Here is a 23750-nt window from a genome sequence, read left to right as displayed (position 1 = left end):
TCTGTCTTATATTACAACAATGCCAAGAAATATCCTGATTTTGCGGCAAGTAGCAAATTTCGCCTCTCAGAGAATTGTTTAGCTGTTTACGAGACACAATAGAATCTGAAAAACTCTTCGCTGTATCTATTAGTGTCAAATCTAAAACTCTTTAACAAGTATACACTGTAATACAAAATATAACACCATGCATGATGTTGGAGAGGTGGAAATGATAAAAGAATGCGTTCAGTGACACTATAATCCTTTATGTTTATGTATTTTCAACAGAATTTGCATTTCACTTTCCACAGTACCGTTCACAGCCAATATACATAGGGCTGTATGAGACAAGGAGATAATGACATCGTAATGAGAGGAAGTATGTGCAGTTCAACTGTTAAACAGTATGTTCGCTGGGATGTAGTGGGATGTTGGGGTGCACGGTGGCAAAGGCGGTTAGCGCTCTTGCCTCCCAAGAAGGAGATCATGGGTTCGATTCACGGACCAGACCAACAGCTACCGTGGGTTCTCCGGCTTCCTCCCACCGTCCAAAGACATGCATGTGTTAGGTAGAATTGGTGACTCTAAATTGGCCCTAGTGAATGAATGTGAGAGTGAACTGTCTGTAATGTCCATGTCTCTGTGTTGGCCCTGCGACGAGTTGGCCACTGTCCAGGGTGTACCCCGCCTAAGGCCCGAAGTCACTGGGATAGGCTCCAGTCACCCGCGACCCCGAAAGGGAACAAGCGGTAGAAAATGGATGGGATGTAGTCCTTCTCCACAGCTTTGGAAGGCACAGACCTTGACAGAAGCACCTCGCAGCCACAGGTTGTTGAATTGACAGATAGCGGTGTAGACAGAGAGGCTGCCATTACTCATTACCACTTGTATTTGCATTCAGCTGGCTATCGCTGCCAATTACGTGCGCAAATGGCAAGACACATCTGCAAGCATTGGGAAACTTTAATGCAGATGCTCATAAAAGATTGAAAGAAATGCTTCAGATAAAAGATGGTTTTAACGCTTTTAAAATGGTGTCAATCACCATAAAACTGCCAAGGTGTGCACATTACAACATAACAAGCACAACGACAGACAGACACTCTGCTTTGATATAACCAGAGTGGTATTCATGAAATAACTGAGAAGAGTCTTTTGTAGCGCTCCCGATGTCGTTCCCACAGCACTTACCCCTCTTCTGGCTCAGACACTGTATCGCGCGCGTCCCCATATCTCGCACATCTCTCCCTCCTCACTATCGCCGCGGTAACTCCCGCTCCCGCACATCTTCCACCTATCGTCGGTCCGGTGTGGCTCTCCCCAGCCTGGCAAAAGCCCCGGTGCACTCATCGGTCCCTGCAGGCTGGGCTTTCTATCGATCGCGGCGCAGACACATCAGATGCCAGGAATGTAGCCTTTAACAAAGAGCAGGCCGTTGCCACAGCAACCACAAACCCTGACTCCCATCCGCTCTATGTAGTCTGCCAATCAAATGAATGAAAAAAGGAGGAAAAGAGTAAGCAAGGTGACATCTTTTTCATATTGTGCGAGTCCCTGCATCGGGAGGTGACACAAATTGAACACGTTCCATGGAAATTCACTTTCATTGGGAGAGAGGAGTCTAGTTTAGGGTGTTTCCAAGCTGTCATTTGCACCGCCTTGCTATTTGTCGACCTGTCTTGTTGCCCATCCATCTGGCGCCGGGGTAACTATCTCAGGCTGTCTACCTTATTATCCATCCACAAGCCCCTTTCTGTCTGTGTGTATTCATCAGTCTTATACACATCAGCCCCTGCTCCTGCGCCACCCTGTTTAATAATTACAGTCCAGTTGTCTGTTGCCGCGGCGAGGGACTGATGTGGTGCTGTGTGTGAGGCAGCATGTAGTCATCTGCTCAGAAAGTTGCCGGCCACATAAGAACACTACAGCCTTATAAGTTATTTAGGCTCATGCCAGAAACATGGCATGATAACATGGACATTGGTATTCCAAACAAAGCTGCAACTGAATGTGAGATCTGGTAAAACATGGTTTACTGAAAAGATTTAGCAATTAAAATCATGTCCATGCAATAAAAAAAAGCTAGATAACCTCAAACCATTTAGCTCGAATGTTAAAGTTAAACAAATATACATATGTTTTATTGTTATTCTCACTAATATTTAATAAATATTATTGCCACCAAAAGGGTTAATAGTTTATATAGTGTTCAGTGCTTGTGTGAAGTCTATTCCAGCGGTTCGTAAAAATGTTTTAATAGCGTTACACTGTGATAAAAGCAACCACAGCTGTTTGTTCAAGCAAAAAGACAAAAATATTCACCCTTACGTAGAGACAATGACTGAAACATACGCTGACCACAGAACAAAATGTAAAACGAGAGCGAAATTGCCAAATAGATATTACGATGACGTATTTTTCAGAAATTTTACCTCATGTACGTGCCACTCCTGCGATCGTCGTCTGTTTTTATTCCCCTTCACAAAGACTCGCCAAATAAAAATTGTCCTTGTATGAAGCCAATTCACTCGTGTTTTGCAAAGAGAGAATATCGTTGCCAAATATGACAATTAATTGCAATACATGAAGTCTAGTCAAAGATGGAAACAAAATTAATTGAACATGTTTTGAAAAGCTGTCAATGAAATCTCTGCAGAATGTCAATGTTTCCTAACTGTGTGAGACGAGAAGGTCACTCCAGTCTGCATGCATTGCCCATGATAACCAATAGAGCTGACCTACACAAACGTAGCACTTTTCTTTGGGGTGAATTGAGTGCTATTACACAACAGACGATGATTGATGCCTGAACCAGAAAGAACTTTTAGGGACAAACAGACAGTTGAGTCAAATCCATTGTGACGTATGTGAAGGGACACAGTACAATCTCCGGTGTAAGTCCACAATGACATAATGGCTGCTGCGATACAAGTGCAGGATTGTGCAATGATTGATTTTAAGTGCAAAAAAAGACCTATCTGCATAACTGCTGTATCTTAAAAAAACAAAAAGAACAACGCTACTCACACCCACAGTTTCTCCTCGTAAAATATGTACGCAGAAAAATGTACAGCTGCTATTATTTGAGATTTTTTTATAGTTCACCACTTTTAGTTTTGTTCAGTCTCTCCTCGATATTTTATTCAGCGTCAACAAAAATGTTGCAGTTATATTTGAAACCACAACTGGGTAAAATATTGCAAACTTTATCACACAATGGAAAGCCTCTTGGATATTTTCATGTTGAATTAGACAAAGCTCGAGGTGGGAGACGTGCAAAATCAGAATATCGAGTATATTCTCTATGATTAAAACCATGAAAGATGAACTATGAACCTCAAAAAGAGAAATAAACACCCAGTCCGTGGTCCCAAATCAGGGTATAAAGGGATATATATCTGCGCTTTTGTGGTTAATTTAATGGTCCATTCACGTTTTGTGCCTCAACCAAGACAATTACAGGCAGATTTCCTGATGCTTTGTTAAAATATCTATGAATATGTTTCCAAAAAGCATTGAGTTATTCCGTTTTGTTAATATTACCCACTCTTATCAACAAAGCTGAGTCCAAAGTGTCACGGCCATTCTATTTATTACATCAGACAAACAATCCCAATTAGTCATCAACAGCCACAAGAAGCCCAAATTATCTGACCCTGACTGACCTCGGTAACACACATACGGCAGCAGATGTTTCTGAACTGTCTTGGAGGCACAAATTTAGAAACATGATTGGGAGCCAACTGTGTCAAGGGCAAGGAGGAAGAAGAGGGGGCGGGTCTGGGTGAAAATGGTGATGGCGATGGAGGTGTTCATCGAGAAGGGCGGCCTACAGGGCTGCGGCATTTTGGGATTTAGGTTCTGAATTGGATTAAAGTGGCAGTAAAAAGAGTTGAAAATCTGACAGCCGAAAAGGAGCTGTGGGGTGATGTATGACTCACGGTGGGAGGAGGAATGAGTTGAGGAAAATACAAACGGTGTGTGAGATAAAGCAAGACAAAATACGGATGCACTCTAAGCGGACACATAAAGGCCCTTTTCTTCACTGCATCCAAATGGGACTTTAACCTGCGCTAGCGTTCACCGAATAGCTCCATTACAGCCTTGTTCATTATCCTTCCACTTTCTAAATCTTTGGCCCCTGACATCACCAAAAGTGCATTCATTCCACTCCAGTGAGAAATCTCCCCAATTGCTACTCCAAATGACATTATTGCTTTCCACAAAATTATTAATGAACTAACGATGAAGTCTATTGACAGAATCCAGCACCTTGTTCCCCCGCAAGGCGTCCATTAAAGTCTGAGTTTTTTCGTCGTCTGAGAGAATCCGGAGAGCTGCTACTTTGTGCTAATGTGCTAATGTTGGTGTTTACGACGACACTTAGAGGGCTGTTGCAATAAAAAGCGCTTGCTCATTTCTGTGTACATAATTCTAACTATAAATCCCACTTGTCTTCTTATAGCTTTGCACATGGATGCGATTATTCAGCCCACAGCCCAATGGAAAAACATTTTACACAACATAAATCTTACAATACAAGCTGCTACCTCGGCAAGTAGCTATCACACAGCGTTTACCATTGTTGCAGTTTTAATGAGAATACGTTGCTTTTGTTTTGTTTTGACGTCGCTAATTGTCACTTTAAGTCTCCATTAGACGCATTTTGCATTGCTTAATATTAAAATATTCAACCTGGGGCATATAGATTACATTTCTCTTGAAAGGCGGCATTAAAAGGGAATAATTTCACATGAGCACGTAAACACGTGAGACACACATTCAGATAATTCACAGAAGGGCATGTGATGAGTGATCTGAAGCCAATGTTAAATAAATATAAAGGCCCTTTGAGCAAAAATGATTATAATACACCTATTAATAACCAAACAATTGGATTAAATGACAAACTACCCGTATCTGAAAATGAATTCCAACAGTGCACATGGATAGCAGTTTGGATTGGCCCATTATTCTTGACTAAATGATTTAACTACAATCTTTATGAGATTTAGAGTGGTCCACCTGCTTGTCTCTTTGGAGATGTTTTTACTTTGTTTGTAATAATCCGCTTTATGGCATTAAACAAACAACACAGGTAAATGCAGTTGCCGCTCCACAGAACTGACCGTTAACTTGGCGGTCGCACCAGCTCCTTGTCTCCATATGGATTAGATTAAAGCAGCGCTATGGAACATTCTAGACATGGCAATAACATATCCATGGGGATAGGCAACGAAAAGTTACATAGTGATCTTTAAGCAAAATTACAACTGTCCTGCTGTGTTGGAGCAGTATTTTTTCATGTGATAACTAACCATTACTATAGGAAAAAAAGCTGATACGGCATATTTTATGGGCAGGATAATCTTTCGCATATTCACCTGCTTATGCCACGCCCACTCATTCCTCTGGCAGCTACACATTTTCATTTTCACATTTTGTTTGTTTCATATTTCCGCTTAAGATAGAATTCTGTCACTTAAGTGGAGAACGAGGGGGATGTGTTGACGCTAAAATTGTAAAATGTTCAATGTTCAGGTGCACCAATAAGTCAGTACTGCACCGTTTCTCTGGGCGGCTTGAAAACATATACAAATACAAACTATTTACTGCGGTAGCTCTCAAATAATTCAAGCAGAAGGCGGGGCACAATGGCAATTAGATATAATTAATTTCAACGTCTGGTTACAAACTGCTATAAAGGCTTTTCTATTTATTTACCCTTAGCTTTGACCGATTTTGTATTATTATTAAAATGTATATATATTTCAACAAATAAATTGCCAAAGAGCCATTCAGACATTGCAGGTAATTTCATCACCTCTATCTTGACAGAAAAGAGAAAAGCAGACATTCAGTACAGTAGTGTATGTCAAAGCCACGAAAACACAAGGCGGGAGGAGGATAAGCCACACACAGGGCTATTTGGAATCCTGCCATAGACTGTTACCGTCTCCTGGACTTGGAACACTGGTGTTTAATTCATACTATTTAATGCAAGCAAAGCCCTGGTGACATGCGAGGCCTGTGCCCTGCATGAGGAGGTGCTTTGATGCTTCAGTATGTTCTTTGCAGTGGCAGACTAAAGGGATTTTTTTTTTATTTTTTACACTGAGCGTACAAAGCAGCAATCTCATCGCGTATTCCAAACAAACACTAACAAGCCCCATGCATTTTCATCTCAATTCCGAGCTCCGTGGCGCCGCACATGCACACCCAGCCGCTGACCGCCCCACGGAGTGCAAAATGTCAACGGAGTTTTCAGGATGCTGCCGGGGATCGGGAAAAGTCGAAAAGCATGTTCTCCGCGGCTAATTAGCCATCGCACATTCATACTCTCGCCAATTAAAAGCGCCCCTTTCTGCACCAGTGCCCATGTCTCTTCTGTGGGCCATCAAGCGCAATGTGTCCTGTCTCCTACAGCGTGTGGCGGCTTGTTGCACGCCCAGGGACTAGCGAGGCTCGGGGGGAACGGGAGGAGAGCTCTAGCCGCTGAATATTTAGACAATACTTTGCTAGTTCAGTGTTTGCCCGCGAAGAGGAAGGAGGACTAGCACACAAACTGCTGAAAGAAACAAAGAAACACGCGGTGCCTTCTCCGACAGCTTGCGTGGTGAGGGCATACTGTAAATACTGCGTTTTGTACCATGGAATGTATTTATTTGCTGTGCGTCATGTAGCGCAGTCGTGATGTTTGTCAAATTCAAACACCCACGACAGGTTTTGACATTTTAATGGAAAACAAGGTGCTTACATGTTATAATATACATATCTTTTTTTACCACATTTACTTACTAAAGAAGGATCAACAACTCTGGGTAAACAAACTATTGTGTTAGCAGGACATCCGGTGTAAAACATGGAAAATGACCGTCCTCAACTAGTGTGTCACCCAAAGCAGGAAGCTCATTTTGGATTCTTTTGAAAGCATAAAGGGGAAATCATTTTAAAAGTTGCATTTCCAATTACGTTACTATTGCCGTCATAGAACAAGCTTCTATTATTTTAGTCCCTGTAGGAAGTTCGACGTTGAGTCACTATAAGTTATTGACGTGATATGTGTTCTCACTTTAAACGCCCACTTCAGGTTTAATTACGCCAAATTATAATTCATTACACTCTTCACAAACAGCATGCGCATATTTTTTATCACGCACACAAAACTTAGATGCATAAATATAAATGTTCCGTCAGGTACAAACATTTCCAACCTTTATGTACATATTTTTCATGTTTTTCATTTGATCTTTGCATTACATTCCTAACACCTTCTTCTTGTGGCCACAGCTTCTGTTCCGTTATGGATTTGTAATACGTTCCATAGTCACATCCAATATTTATGTGGAAGACACTGTATGGAACTAAAGGCTATTAGCATACTCATCTACAAAGGTGCGGCCGGCTCTCAAACTAGTTTAGGATAACGAAATTAAGCCTTTTTAGATTGCAGCTGTAATATCAATCAAAAAGCAGTTCATATTTAATTCACAGAAATATAATACACTTGAATGTGTTTTGACAGAGTGGCAAAAACGTTAGCGGTGGACTCAGGAGGTGCAGCCATCTTAGATTAAATTCTTTTGCGTTTGAACAATATTATATAAAATGCTATTATCTGGGGGCAATGCCTCTTCAAGATCAAGGTAGTCCAGCATTAGATCCATACCATATCAATTATTAAAGAAAATTAACACAAAACTCACTTGTACAGCGAGCACAGAATTGTTAACTTAATTTAGACAATTCATCTTTATTCCGAGGCTGTTATTACAAACCCTAACAAATCAAAATTGACCTAAAATCTCCATTTATTCATGAAATACCCACGAGTCTTCAACCTGTGTGTACTAACTATTGTAACGTGACTTTTGTGATAACGTTTTGTCTTGCATCTGCTGCTACCTGTGTTGAACCGACACCTATGAATATCAATATTCATCAAGCACAACAGATGATCCTTCATGCCACTCTATATTCCCTCTCACAACGTTCTTATTGAAGGACAGACGCACACAGTCATCACACAAACCTCAATGAGCTGCTTAGATTCCCCGCAAATGGAATAATCAGACTTTGCACACTTTCCCGACTGACATAACGTATCCATAGCTGCTTTAGTGGAATCTTTCTCACCTGCCTCTTCGTGTTGTTGCTTATAAATCAGAGCGCTACTTGAAGGGCGACCACTATATAGGGTTTCTGTCTAATTTTAGTCTGGGGAAGGTAGGAACTCATCCATTTTTCATGGTATATGTGTACCATCCAGATACTGTTTTCCCCTCTCACCAAATGGCATTAGACGGAAGCATTATTCAAGACTTGTTGCCTTTTACATACAAATAATCACGTCTTGGAAAAACACATGCACTTCAATTGCATACATAAAATTCCAAAGACACCGAGAAGATGATTGATGTTAGAAGATAGATCATGCTTTTGTCTAGTTATCTATGACATCCGTTGATCATAATTTTAGTTTGGATATTGTTAAATATGAATGAAATAATGAGCTAAAACAATTTAATAAAAGAAACAACAAACAAGGCATTGATTTCCACCAGGTTCTTCATAATGCACATGGTGAACTGTGGGCGTGTTATGTGGGTACAGGCAAAACAGGAGTATAAAGAGCAAACAATTATAACATGGTTAAACGCTTTGCTTTTGCATAGTATGTCTTCTTTAAAGGGCATATGTTACGTAAATTGTGTTTTCTGAGCTTTTAATCATGTTATAACATTGTTTTCTCATCAAAATCATTCCTGGAGTTGTATTTAACTGCATTTTTAACAGCATTTCTGCCGTTAAATGATAACAAAGACCTACATAATGGGTAGAGTGGTATAATGTCACGGAAAACATATCTAATTGAAGAGCTTCCTGGTGCTACTTTGCCACGAGCCTGAAGTACAAATGATATATCCATTAAAAGGTCAGGTGTTAACTTACTTCTAGTTTATAGCTCTAAAAATAAAATAAAAAAGCGAGATAAAGAAGCCAGCGGCGGTTCGGCGGTATCTTGATGTCAACATTTCCACGGCGACCACAGCGCCCTGGGGAGGCATTTGTACCATCCTGTTGCAATTATATGGTGCTATATTGATCGTTGGTATTGATTAAAGTCTGTCCTTGATTTTGAGATTCAAACCGTCGAGTCTTTTTCTGAGGAAATGAGAACAAGGGAAAAGTGGTCTAATTTTGAACGCAGCATGGAAGCTAATAAACAAGACATTTCTGACTAACGGTTGTCTCCTTCAATTTATCACACATCGTCCTCGAAAACAAACTATAGCGCCGCACAAGCAGCCAGCAGGATATCCTTTGATACAATCCAAGCGTGGTTGTAATTTATTTGGAAGTGATTTGAAGCAATTTTCTGGAATAATCACGCACAGTTTCACATAAATTAGGACACTATTCGCACATTGTATTGTGCTACGCAGCTATTTTTAGAGACACCTCCAGAGCCAGTTCAGCTCAGTTGGGTGAGTCTGTTCTCGCTCCCCAGGCTTAAATGTGGATTTGGTCACTGGCAAACGCTGTCCCCATGTGGCACTAGAGGTGGTCTTTGTCACACCTTCATTTTAGATTACCGGGTACATGTAATTTAGTGCAATTGTTGTGTGTAGCATTCTGAATCATGTTACACTTTTACTTTTAATGTGGAGGGGAAATAATTCAATGTATAAATAGCCAGGATTATTAGGTTCATCATTCATTTAATTTTTTTTAGAAGCAACATTAATGAGGCTTTTTATTTCAATCTATAGTCAAATGAATACGTAAATGTAACAAACATTTTTATTTAGCAGTTTTGTCATTCAGAAAGTTCCATTTTGTAAAGTTGGTCACAAACTTGAGGATTAATAACGTGTAAGACAATGGCAGAAAATGAAAGAGTTCACTGTTGTTTGGCCTTAGTATCTGTGAAAATGTGTTAAATTGTGATGTTTTTCTCAAAATAATTTTAAATCTAAAAGTTTATATATTGTGACATCCCTATATAAATAAGCATTAATAATATTTAGAGCACAATATTGAAAGAATCTGTGCTTAGTTGTATTGTTCATTCAAGTCACACTTGCACATTTGTACATTTGCGCCCATCTACAAACATTTTAATAGTGTTGTCAAAAATACTAGAATACTGGCTTTCAAAAGGCTTGATGATTTTAGACAATATGAATACATTTTCAACCCAAAATAACATGATTTATTGAAATATTACTAATAGTTCTAACATGAATCAAAGACAATTAAATATATATATATAATCAAGAACATATTTATAGTGCACTTGCTCTAGTTTCAATGCTAGTTTTGAGTATTGATTAGTATCTGTGATTTTGATAAGTATCTGTGTATTTATTTTCTATATTTTTTTACAACCCTACATACCAATCCACTCTTGCAGGCAAAGGGTGTTGGGTAAATGTCTTGCCTAAAGGCACCAGTGCAGAATTTTGAGAGAGGTCGAGCCTATAACCTAAAGCAGTTGATTTCAATGTGTCCATGATGCTCTTATATCTCAAAATGATAAAAAAAAAAAAAAAAAAAGACTAAATCAATAAAAGATCCACCTGAATTCAAACTGAAGCGGACTCAAAAGTAATTGCTTCCGGTATTATTGTGGCAGGTTGCCCTGACAAAGTAAAAAGAACCTATTTTATAAGACAAATTACTTTTAAGGTCAGTTATGGTCAAAGGGATGGAATGTGCAAGTTTTGTCTGACTGAATACAGCATTGTCCTCTCAACTAAGTCCACATCTATATCTTTAAATTCTGCCCAAGAAGTCACCTTTCTTTCTGAAATAACTGCAGGAAAGAACGGATTACAAAGGAGATTACATACAACTCTGACTTGGTGTAATTAGCCTTGAAAGATGAGCACGCTGCTGAGCCACACTTCTTTTCTTCTTGCCCACACTGTGCCAGCATGACGTCGCTTTTATCTCCATACAATTCTCTTTATTTCAGAAAATCGTTCGGCCTGTTAGCGCGTATTAGCATGTGGAAAGTTGAGAATGCATTTCAAACTATATTCATAGAGTCATTTCATCCCAGGCAGATGTTTGAACTCATGTGGACATTTGGCACTAATGGCTTCTGTATACCACAGTACATATTTAGGCTGCACAAGTGGGTAATCAGCAGCAGCAGTTGGAGCCAAAATGATGATAATTACTTTCAAACATTCAGCATTTCCAATCGTAAGAGGGGATTTCATTGACTTTAATTGCAATTCAATACAAAGCGAAACATTGCAGTAAATATTGGTTGTGATTAGTGATTTCCGAGTGTAGACAGTAAGAGGAAAATCTTTTGGGACGTGAAAGACTTTATAATTCAGCTTGGTTTATATTATGAGAGCTACTATACTATATACTACCGATATATGCTATGCCTTGTTGATAGTTAGACTGTAGTTAACACCTCTTTAAACATGTACTAAAACACATGCGATTTGTATTTTGTTTAGTAATTCATATTTAATTTAGATCAAACTTCTTCCACCTCAGAGAACCCCTTGGGCTCGGGGCCCATTTTTCCTAAAATACCTGAAAAATGGGCCCCAATTAAAACAGAAGCTGTTCCTGAACCTTTTGGAGCACAAACAATTGGCTGGAGCCTTTGTGAAGCTGAGACTCTGTAGATTTGGACCCTTGTGTCTGTATTGCTCTAATTAAGTAGAAACAAGCTCTGCACAGAGGAAATCAGATTTGAAATTCCACCTAGATTGTCTTTGTTAAATATATGAATAGGAATAGATGGCTTGTCTGATTGACACTAGTTTTGACAATTCTCTTTTAAAAGCTGAAGGTAAATTTACTTAAAATGAGTTTCAGGGACGTGTAATAAAGCAAAAATGTCCAGGCGGAATCCATATAAAAGTACAAAAATTGTATTTTTTTTATTTTAGGGTAATTTTTTATTTGTGGGTTTCAAATACAAACTGACCCTGATGCTTCCCAGAATGATTGATTTGACTGGAAATAAGTGGGTTACAGCTTTATCTTTATGTACAACATATTAAGCACCTTGAGAGCTTCATTATTTCAGATGTGGACAAACTAAATAAATATAGTAATTTTCCAATTCCATACAAATAATGTAATTCTAATCAAAATTGTAATGCCTTTTTTTTTAAGTTGAAGAAAAAAAACTGAGATTGAAATATATAGAAATAAAATGATGACAAAATGAAAATTGATAAAGGATACTTTCCCAAATTGTTCAGCCCGACTTAAAAAATTACTAACTATTTAAAGATGCACTATGCAACTTTTCTGCGGTCCAACAAAAAAGACGACTTGTCACTCACTTGCAGGTTGCACTTGGGCTAATCACATTGTTCAGTTGTGCTAATATAGTGCCATCGGATTATAAAATTGCACCCTAAATTCTTACAAAGCCATTTAGTTAGCGTCATCTCTCAACATCTGACCCTCGCTAAAGGATTAAACAGCCCTCGCTGGCACTGAATATCACGGGAGGATTAGCACTTTCGTCCGTCACCAAATCATAGCCAAGGATTAGCGCTCCCCACTGTCAGAAAATTCGGTCCCAAACACGTCTGGACGAATGGGTGCGATGGGGAAGGTGACTTTGGACTGAGTATAGTCGTTTTAATCATGAAAGAAACTGTACACAGTGCGGCGGAACAAGCTGACGGCTGTTAATTGAAATCATGAACAGAACATCAATGAGAAAATCAAAGCTCGCAACAAAAGGTCAACCTGGGGCCACATGGAGACGATGTGTACTAAATCATACAACGCTGCGATGCATGTATGAGGTGAGGAGAGTGAACGGTATTGATGGTAAATAAGCTTAGGCTGCTCATGCACAGGTGCAACCATGAAGAGTAAACATGATACAATTATGTTTCCATTTGTAACAGCCCAATATATAAATGCTAAATTAGAATATTTTACATTCAACAATAATTGTGAAAGGTTTTTCTGCAGTGGGTGTGTTGTTTCCTGTGTCTCACCACCAGGTCACATGTGGAAGAAGTGTGTTGCTAAAGGACACAACAGCAATATGCCATACTGATTGATTGAACCGACAACCCTCTGGTCAGTGGGATGATATATTATCAATCTAAGATCCTTCCACTGAATAATAGTTTGTAGAGATATGAGATGTATGTCTTTTAATGGGGCATATGTTCTGTAATGTGTGGGTTCCACTTGTCTCCATAGAGATTTTGCTTTACCATATTGTACAGTATCGTATGAAAACAAATCTACCTTGCATGAATTTAATTTAATTTAAAAAAAAAGGTATACAAAAAAAAAATCCCTTGAAAACTATTTATACACTTACTGTGAGTAAAGTCGCCTTTCCGCAGAGTGACTCGGCCTGGTGGCGTCACGCCGGAACTTTCTAGACAAAAAAACATGTTTCATTGTAGACAAGCAGGCAACAAAGTTACATACTGCACCATTACAGGGCACAAATTGTGTAAAACCAACTTTAATGAGCTTTTAATCATGCTCTTCTCACATCATATAGATACATATTGTATTCATATTGATTCACACTTGAGTTGAAGATATTCCCCTGTTGTCCTGCAATGCAAGAAATTCAGGCTCTGGGTCGTTCTTTGGGTTTTGCTACTGTAGAAAAAGAAGAGAAAATCTGCTGCTTGCTTCCATGAAGGTGCTTATTTATTCGGTCCGAGGCAATGGACCTTCATTATGGACCTAACCCTTTCTATTATCGAGCTGTTTTAAAAGAATATAGCAGTTAAAAATGAATTTACACTATGTGAATCATTATCTACATATATTAGTTTAATAATAAGAAAAAAACACAATTTCTTCTTTAAGATTTAATTAGTTATTACTTTATTAGGTGTGATGTGTGTGCTCATTTGACTTTAATTTCATGTACAAACTTGCCATGGTAACTGGAGGAAACTGACTGTTGTAGTTTATGATGTGAGTCAACAGTACATGAGTTATGTCTGGGATGTTTCTCCTCAGACAGCAGCTAAAACATGATTATGACTGATTATGCTGGTTCAGCTCTTTTACAGATAACGTTTGCAACAATAATTCACTTACAGCGACTCACATTATAAGACTCAGAGGACTGAACAACACAGTTTGTACGCCACTACACCAAAAAAAAAAAAATATTGCATATTTATTAAAGCTTAATTATGGAAGAGTGTCTGAGGTGATCCAAAACTCCATGTATTTTTGCAAGAGTCTGCACCACTACAACATGTGATAAAATGTAAATATATGATTATATTTGTGTGTTAAAAGTTATCTGCATCATTAGCCTGGGGGGAGGGAAAGGCATGTTTTTCTAATAACATGTGCGAAGATGTGTAGAAGCAGCCGTGAGGAATGTTCCTCCCATCCTGGGGACCAGATGGGTAGAACATTCACCAAGGTTTTTATCTCTAAAGATAATACCAAAGAGTCGTAAAAGACAAGTGCCTTAATGTGAAGCTGACCAATGAGAAATGTGACCCGCCTCCTTTTTATGTGTGATTTTAATAAAATGACTTGTAAGAGGGAGGAACGCTGAGAGTGATTTTGGAAAGTCGTTCAGGTTGCTTACAACATCTTGACTCGGCTAAGCCTTCCTCTCCCTTGCAAGCCACACAAAAGACTGACGTTTCTGTGTCGTTTAATATTCTAAGTTGAATTATGTTCTCTGACTGTTAAGTAATAGCATTGATTCATGTGTAATTTCTTGACACAACATCAGGCCAGAAAAGAAATGCAACTTTCTCAATATCAATATCCATTCTTGACATTGCATTGTTCGATAATCTTAATTTATTGTGGATTTTAAAAACTGAGCTAGATTTGGACAATTAAAACATATTGTCAATGCTGTTTTCCCCCTTCTTACTCTTGTATATTAGAAACTGATATTAATTGCACCTATAGCATTTGCCTTATTCTGTCAACACAAGATATTGCTATGTTTTTTAATCTCGCCTGTACGACTCTCTAAGGCCTCTGCAGTAACAGTACACAGAGTATATGAGTCTATGCAACATTGGCCCAAGGCTCCACCAGACACAGACACTTTCTTCTCTCATTTGTTTACTCCTCCATTTGTTTACCTCATACTCTATAACTGCCTTCATTTATGAGTGGACGCGTCTACTTACTGGATCTTCTCACTGGATATTACCTGGAGCTCAAAGATACGTTTGTTAGGAAGATGTTTCTCTCATATTTAGGGGCAAAATATCCATTTCTCATTATCAAATCACAACGGTTGCAAATTCTTTATTTATTTAGATGTTTTTTTTAAATTTCAAGCAAGTCAGTGAATACAAATGAGTACAAATAAGTAGCGCAATCAATTAGAATTTTCTATTATAATGCAAACAACAACCTTCCGCTTGTATTATTTTGTGGATGAGCTCAGCAAATGAACACACAAAGCTGTTTTCGAGCTGCCCAGAGAAACAGTGCATTGTGGACTTGTTTGTGCAAACGAATAATGAACATTTGACACCAATCAACCTGCCTCAAAAGAAATACCACAGAGACTGAAAAACATCACAGATTTCGGCAGAATCAATGAGTGAAACGTAGAACACTGTTTTGAGGCTGGCTTGGGGTGCAACAGAAGAAGTGGTGACCAGACTCACTCTTTGTAAAAAATTGAAGAAGTGTGTATTCTGGATCCCGGGCAACTGATCCGGTGCAGAAAGAGGCAAAAGTGAGTGGGGTAGAATGAGGTGAATATTCTAAAATGCATGGAATTCTTGTATGGGTTTAAAAGTTCACATTTCAGTCTTATCCTAATCATTAATGCAGCTGAACCTGTATTTATCGGATCGTCAGACGTCGGTACAAATCAAAGCTTAGAGTTTAGAGCAAGTGCTAATTTTAGACTCTGTCCCTGGTTTGGCTTAATGCTAACAAGCATTAAAATGCAGAATACATTAAAATTATGGATGGGACAATTCTTAAAATACTATCAAATCGTTTCATACTGGTGGTTCGATCCGACTTTCGTGTTGAGTTTGAGTCCCTTCAGCTCGCGTTGTCTTTTTGGTTCACTAGGAAAGGGTTTAACCCTGTTGTTGGCCGACAGAGGGAGTAAACAGCAGACTTAATGCAGCTTTATTCTGACAGAAGTGGGTGCAAACATGCAAACTGTAGTTTATTCAAAAGTTTAGTTTTCTTTTGCAAATGAACAGAAACATTTGTTTTTGCCAAACAAAATCAAAAGGATGTTGAAATCGTCACCCATGTATCAAGAAAAGAATGGAACAGTGACAAGATCGCCCCATCACTAATTAAAACACATTTCCATCATATAAATACATCAAATGTACACATTCATCGCTAATTCTATCACTCTCACTCAATCACGTTCATACCATTTACAAGTGGGTACAGTTTTGATTTATTTTCAGCCATACACCATCCTGATTTGAAAGTAACACAAACACATTTGCATATTGCCTTGTACCGTCTGATACACAAACCAGCGCTGGGTTGACCGTAAAAGGTTTGCAGGACCCTTGACATGTTAGCTCAAAACCTCCGCGTTTTCCTCATATCACACAGGCAAACACACTGTATGCAGAATCCAATATTCACTTGAAAGATGTGTGACATATAGATCCTCTCTCTTTGCTCTCTCCACTCTGTACCATTACACACTCAAACACCATTTCCCTTCTGCGCGCTGTAATGAAGCTGCAGGGACCAGGAAAAGAAATCTGTTTTTGGTTAGATTTCAATCCGTTCTGTCTATATGCGGTAGTCCAACCATCTCCACATTATAAATCTTACCGGCCGCACCATTCAATAAGCCCAGGCAGAGGACAAACTGTGTGTAAAAAGCCCGTGTCTTACAGAGGATTGAGGACTACCGGTGGCTGGCTCCCATTATAACCTCATCTATTTCTATCAATACCACACCAGAGCAGTGCAAATAGTGGCAGCTGGACCATCCACAGGCTTTTAGGAATCCTTCAAAGGAGATTTGATCAAAATTGGACAAGCTTTTGGATTTCCTGACGCCTAATTCAGATCAGCCCAAGTGTTTTTCTGTCACCGATCGCCATTAAATATGAATGGGATACTTGGAATATTGACCAACTCGATGAGGAAAGTGGTCAAAATGTTACAACACGTTACTGAGGGGGAACATTTCTTAAAGGTGCATTATGTAACTTTTCTTTACATAGTTCCATAGTATGGACATAAACTTACAGATCAGGGGCCTCATTTATAAAGCGTGAAAAGGGCAAATCCTCACCTACATCTCATTCAAACATATCGCAATAAAAGTCAAAAACAACTATATCTGCAACAATATAGTTAACTTAAATATTATTATGTGTATGCTACTAAAATATAATTTAGTCTTGCAATTTTAAAAGTCATTTGTAATAAAGCCTTTGATGCGAGTGCTGTTGTGTGGAGCGTCAGCCCCTCCCTCTCTGTCTCTATCAGCTCGGGTTTAGTTACTGTAACTCTCATTCGTAAGTTACTTTGCATTCCCCTTCTTTAGCGTGTTGGAAGTGAGGAGCGGGCGTGGCATGATGTGCAGATTCCAGCTACAGGTGGTACATAAATCACAAATAGCGCAGTGGCAGTTTTTGCATGTTGTACACTTCTTGTGGCCACCAGGAGTTCAAACGAGCTCTGCAAAATACCTATGCAATTAGTTATAAATGAGGCTCCTGGTCTGTGGAAAGACATTTTTAGCTATAAAACACTTGGAATGGATTATTTAAAATGGTATATTATGGCAAAGCAATAACATCTCCATGGAGACATGTGGGGAATCACCAGCAGAAAAGTTATATATTGCCCCTATGTGTAAAAAAACGGATGTAAAAACTATTACTAGAATTACATTTTAGGCTTACGATTACAGTTAATTTAGTAATTTAACTTGTGCACATACTAAAACGTTTTAAATTATCTTCCATAAATTTATGAAAAGAACCTCAATCACCTATTTGTCCTCTGCTTTTCCCGTGAAAACAGTAGTCGACTATAATGCTCTTTAGATGTTGGAGACTGGAGTGGCTGCAGACTGTCCAAAAGTGGCCCAGTGTCCACAAGGAGAAAGCTAAGTGCACTTAGCACATGTCCTGGCCACCTGAGTGCTCCATACTCAACACACTTTTAATCACCCATTACATGTACAAACGCCAGGAGACTTCGCTGCCATTTAGCTTCTTGGAAATACATTTTGCCACATAAATTGACAATTATTTTTTATTTTCACAATTGGCTTTAGTTGTTGTTTTGGTGCTCTTGATATCATAATGTTCCTTAAAGAAGACATATTATGCTTTTGTATTTAGCACTAGTGGGCGTCTTGATTGTAGGAATTAAACATGAATTAATCACTCTAGATACAACTTGGGAAAGTGGGAAACGAGAAGGGAAAAGAGAAAAGTTGATTTTGCATTATAATATGTCCCCTTAAAGAAGAAAGAACTCGCCCATTATCAACATTAACATTATTTATCCATGCAAAATGTGATGAAGTCAATGTCTTGATAGCAAATTAATTTTGTTTTTAATCAGTTCTTTTAGCAGCCTTTTTAGCTTTTACATTACATTACGTTGCTAAAAAAAAAAACATGTTTCCCACCTCAAATGTTTAATGATATTTTAAAATGTTTGGTTCAAGGCAAGAATATAAAAATAATAGAATAATAATGTGTATCCCGTTCTGGTTAGAGCTAGTCTTTTTGTGTGCAAAGAATCAAAATGAGAATATAGATCATACTGTTTTCATCATAACAGTATCATAAAAGTGCACTTAAAAAGATGACCAGGCTGAGATAGGGAGCCATTTTCTGCTGAAATATCATAGTTGATCAAATATTTAAGACAAGCCGCCCAATTTAAAACACTTTTATTCTTATCTAATAACTCCCACAGTGGGCTGCACCGCAAATGGTGCCTTCCCAAAATGAGGAGAAGGGAAGTATCCACAAAAATACAAATTATTGAAGCGTTTAGCAAGTAAAACTTTATCAGAGCTCGTGAAAGCAAAAGGGCATGGACATATTTTATACAGTACAGTTAAATGCAATGTATTTTTCTAACTATCCATGGATTTCAGAGCACTGTTGCTATAGCGATTGACAATTCAAAACAAATTATTGTATTTTTTGAATGGTTAAAAGTCCTCAAAATATCACTTTCTAAACACAGGGAGCTGAAACCCATTAATAAAGTTGATTAAACGTAACAGTTAACTTTAGACGATACTTTAATAACTCCCAGAGCTAGAAAAACAAGTCATTATTTTAACAGATTTATGTGACAAATATTTTTCACCAATGTCAAAAATCACAAAATGGTGGCTCAATTATATTTATAGGTGACGACAATTTTCCATTTCCATCAGATGCAGCTAATTAGACACGCTACACCTTTAAAGCTAATTTATTCACGTTAAGGACACTTTCTCTATAGCGCCTGCAGTGACTTCTGAGCGCACATAGCCTCATTATCACCTCCTTCTCCGCTCTCTCTCGTTCTCCACATGTACAGGCCGTGCATGCTACTGTCATGAAAAAAAAAACAGAGACATTTCCTCTCCTTTAGCACCAATAACCCGGGATATTTCACAGGGCGCTCGGGTCAGCCTCTGCTTTGAGGTGTTTCCGTTGTTAAAAGATGTTAAAGGGTTGTTCTACGTGTCACAGATGGTGTAGGATATTATAGTGATAACCTGTCTTGCCTTCTGTTCCACCAGCACCAAGTGAAGATGAATAATCTTGGTAAGAAGAAAGATCACACTTGCCATGATCTTATGAGAAAAGAAAAATACTCATTTGTCTCTACCAACCCCTTGCGGATTGGCATCTTGCTACAGCAAAAGAAAAGAACGTCTACACTGTTCTAGACCCACTCGGCTTGTTACAAAGCATTTTTTTTTTTTTAAATGACTTGTCTGACAAACCCACCATGAAAGATCAGATTGTTTCCCAAAAACTCCAGAAAAAAAATGATAACACAAATGAAACTTAAAGGCGGTATGGACGATTTTTCGGCGATTTGAGAATGCAGGCGGAAGTGCGCATGCGCACTCCCCCGTGCGGACTGATACAACACACACGTGCGTTTGTTTCTTAGCGCGACGGATCGCATCGCATCGCTCGTCTCCCGTAGATTTCTGTCCACTTCTGCGTCAGCTCGAACTGTCTTTCTCAGTCTTCATTTTGCCCCGTACACTGAGGGAACTATATTATGATAGATCCATGCGCTTAGGCACGCGGAAACGTGGGGACGAACCGCATGCAGCTGCAGGTGAGCGATAGGTGCGTTTTATGATTGATACGTGGCAGGACTAATGATTTATCCACGCCACGAGGAAATATGATAAAAAATTTGCTTTTTGAATCCTTTGTATGAACCTCGAATGACAATATTTACTGCAAATATACTCTAGATCCCGTTTCATTATAAAACATGTCGCTGTTTACATAAATAACATACATAAATGCTATTTCCTTGCACACGTTGCCACGGAGACGCAAACCTCTCCGGGCGCTTATTGTTCCAAAACAACAATAGCAGGTCAACTTGCTCTTTGCCGTTCCAAGAAATACCAAAACAGAAACAAAATACTTTGTTCTCCTCAAGTACAATCTCTCTCCATTACAAGACATATTTAGTAGAAATGAAGTGGATTGCGATGCATTTGACACTTCCCCAATGTTGGTACTATTATACACTATATATATACTTCTATTAATGACTATAATTTAATCCTTTTTATCTTTTAAGTTTTTTACACTGCTATTCTTGCATTTAAAAAGAAAAAAAAAGCCCATTATGTGACAAATACAGTAACTCACCAATCTTGTCTTAAACCCCAACTGCACTACAGAATAAGAGATGAATAAATACATAATTAAATACATATATACATAAATAAAAGTGCCGATTTCGTAAGATTAGGCTAAAGTCCACTTAACCACTCTTCTTCAAGCTTTCATTTAGCCTTAAAACAGTCTCTCAACAAACATTGTGTGCTCTTCTTAAGGCGCATTTCAACAGCCAAAGCCTTTTTATTCATTCTCGCCATCGCAATCGCCTTTTCTCATTGCAGCAGACGCATTCCTCTCGGCAAACAAGTGAAACGCGGATGAAACATGATTTGACGGTGCGCTCAAGATATTTTTATATTTAAAAAACAGAAACGTACACATCTAAAATGCTGTGATTCAATGTAAAAATGTAGACCAAAGAATGGAATTAAACATTTTGTACTTGGAGTTCTAATGGGTACAGATGAAAGTTAAAATTATATTTATGTCGGGTGTTGGAGCTGGTCTTTTACATCAAGATGCTAATGAAATTGAGCAGTATTTGGCAGCACAAAGTCTATAACCGTAGGGCTGAGTACCGTTTTTTTCTATTTTTTTTAATACCAATACAAAACTATACAGTCTCTCTGCTCGTTTCACGCTATAACTGTCCTGTCAAATAAAGCCTTTGGGCCAGAACAAAAAGAAAGAAAAGAAAGTAAGAAAGACGTCCCAAAATATACGTTAAAATAAAATGGTCCCAAAGTATTTCAATTGCTGCGCCATTCAAACCACATCCAAAGAGCTGTTTATCTCCAAAAAAGCATCTTTGTTGCAGTTTTTTCGACACCGTCTGCACTCGGGATCTCTGCTGCCGCTGCTAAATAATACAAGTGAAAAGAATCTGAATGGAGTGACTTATTCTCCAGCTTTTATGCCACAGTAAATAGGCTCTCTGCACAGTGGGATAAAGTGAGAATTATTGATGAAAATTCATATGCATCAGACAAACATTTTTTGCAAGCTCAGTGTCACAGTCAGGAGATGTTCATAGGGTGGCCAAGGAGACAGTTTGAATAATAGGCTTTGTAATGGAGGACGTCAGATGAGAATAAATAGGGTCACTTACTATCGAGGTCACTTACTTTCACCCATCGGCCGTTACAACAATGGCAGATTGGGATAAGCGTTGCCTCGAGTCATTTGTGCATTCAGAATGTGCACATATGGACACGAGCTGGGTCAATATTTATACATATTTTACACAACTCCATTCCCAGAGGTTAAAGGGTCAATTCCTGGGCCAACTTATTCTAATAGTTTGCATGTTCTCCCACTTTAAATGCCTGGCCACTTTTCAAACTGTGCGACATTTGTTCGTCGTCTCAAACATTTTACGTCAAATTGTAAAACTTTTTGTTCCTTTTAACACATAAGTATTCACTGATACAAGTTGAAGCAAGTTTCTAGTTTGTTCACTGACAACGGCAATAAACCTTTTTCTGATTCGTATTACAAGATGGGAAAAGTGTCAGAGGAAAGTCTAGGAGTTGGATTGTCAAAGAAATCGACAGCCAGATACTAACATTAGATTCTGAAACTGCTGTAGATACTTTCCTGAACAGTTTTAGATCGACTGTATGTCCGGAATGAAATCTTTCTGTATTTTTCAAGCAGATCTATCAGTTTGATCCCTGGTTTCATCAAAGCGAGTTCAGATGGGCGTGATTGACAGGTGGACTAACCAATCAGGGACAGGCATGGTCCGTATTTAAACAAACACGGCTACTTAAGAGTAAAATATTAAAATATCACAGGAACTGAAAATCAATGAGCAAAGTGTAAAACTCTGTTAATCTGAGGTGAGACAAGTTTGATTTTGCTCTAATTGATAAGTGACCAATGAGATTTCATTATCGTCCCGGAAATAAACTAATCTGATTGCACAGTTCTGTTTGAGTTTAGCTCTAAGCAACATGGAGGGACTCAGACTCACTCTTAAAACGTATTGGACAAGTGTTTATTCTGAGTCCCAGACAAATATCATGACTAATACAAGACAACATTGCAATAGTAAAACAAAGTACTACTAGTCTAAGCCAAAAACAGTTTTGTTTAGCTGTGCATATGACTGTAAGGATTTTTCTTTGCACTCTTCTCTTTTATGACTTAAATTGTTTTTAATTAGTTAATTTTATTGTATTTCTATTTCTGTAATTTCTTTGTGATTTTAATGCATTTTTGAATTGCCTTGTGTATGAAATGTGCTCTACAAATAAACTTGCCTTGCCTTGCGTACTATTTTGTGTTGAAAATAAGATTATATTGTCTTGAATGGAGCCTTTTACACTTGCTGTTCCGCTTCACAAGACAAATTCACTTCCTGTCTCTGCCATTTGATTAAAACTGCAATGTGAACAGACACAATTAAGTCTAAGGGATTTGTTTTATTTTAAATACTTGATAAATGTGACCCTGTTACAGTAATCTATTGTGCTACACTCATACGAACACATAACAACCCGATTAGACTTTAAATGACTGCTTAGACATAGTTTGCAGTTGCCTTCAGAGGAGTTGAGAGGAGCAGTTATTACGGCGCCGCTGCTGTCATCCTAATAAAGCACTGGAGCTGTGGCCGCCCTGGCAGAGCACCCGTCGAGCAGCCGCCAGCCGCCAGTGTGCGCTCAGACGCTGGCGCCGGTCACAGCTGAGGGCCCCGGGCGGCACAACTGGACACTCAGACCAGAGCACCAGCATAATGTGCTCTTTCAAGTGCGACAGGAGAGGACAGCAGTTCAACTCAACTATAAGGCAAAATGATTTATTTATTTATTTATTAACCTTTATTTCATTAGTTAAGATCCCATTGGAATTGAGACCTCTTTCTTAAGGGTGACCTGGGGGAAAGTGAAAATATAACAGCAGACATATTTTAAAACATTTAGACATTTAAAAGCACAGACAAATTCTCTCTCTGTT

General features: G+C 38.6%; 1 protein-coding gene across 2 annotated transcripts in view; it reads right to left on the bottom strand.

Moving 5' to 3' along the window:
• The window catches only part of lingo2b (leucine rich repeat and Ig domain containing 2b), a 47208-nt gene that overhangs the window by 4059 nt on the left and 19399 nt on the right, over positions 1-23750 (bottom strand). The window contains exon 1 of one of the 2 annotated variants that reach the window (XM_072457560.1): positions 1174-1449. The exons of the other annotated variant lie outside the window; for it this stretch is intronic. The gene's annotated coding sequence lies outside the window, so the exon portion shown is untranslated. Of the gene's footprint in view, positions 1-1173; positions 1450-23750 lie in introns of those variants that run through there. 2 annotated transcript variants of the gene reach the window in all.

The sequence above is a fragment of the Eucyclogobius newberryi genome, unplaced genomic scaffold (assembly GCF_026437365.1).
Source record: "Eucyclogobius newberryi isolate DKJ021-1_F unplaced genomic scaffold, fEucNew1.0.hap1 SCAF_21, whole genome shotgun sequence".
NCBI classification, from domain to species: domain Eukaryota; kingdom Metazoa; phylum Chordata; class Actinopteri; order Gobiiformes; family Gobiidae; genus Eucyclogobius; species Eucyclogobius newberryi.
This window is presented reverse-complemented; position numbering and strand designations above follow the sequence as displayed.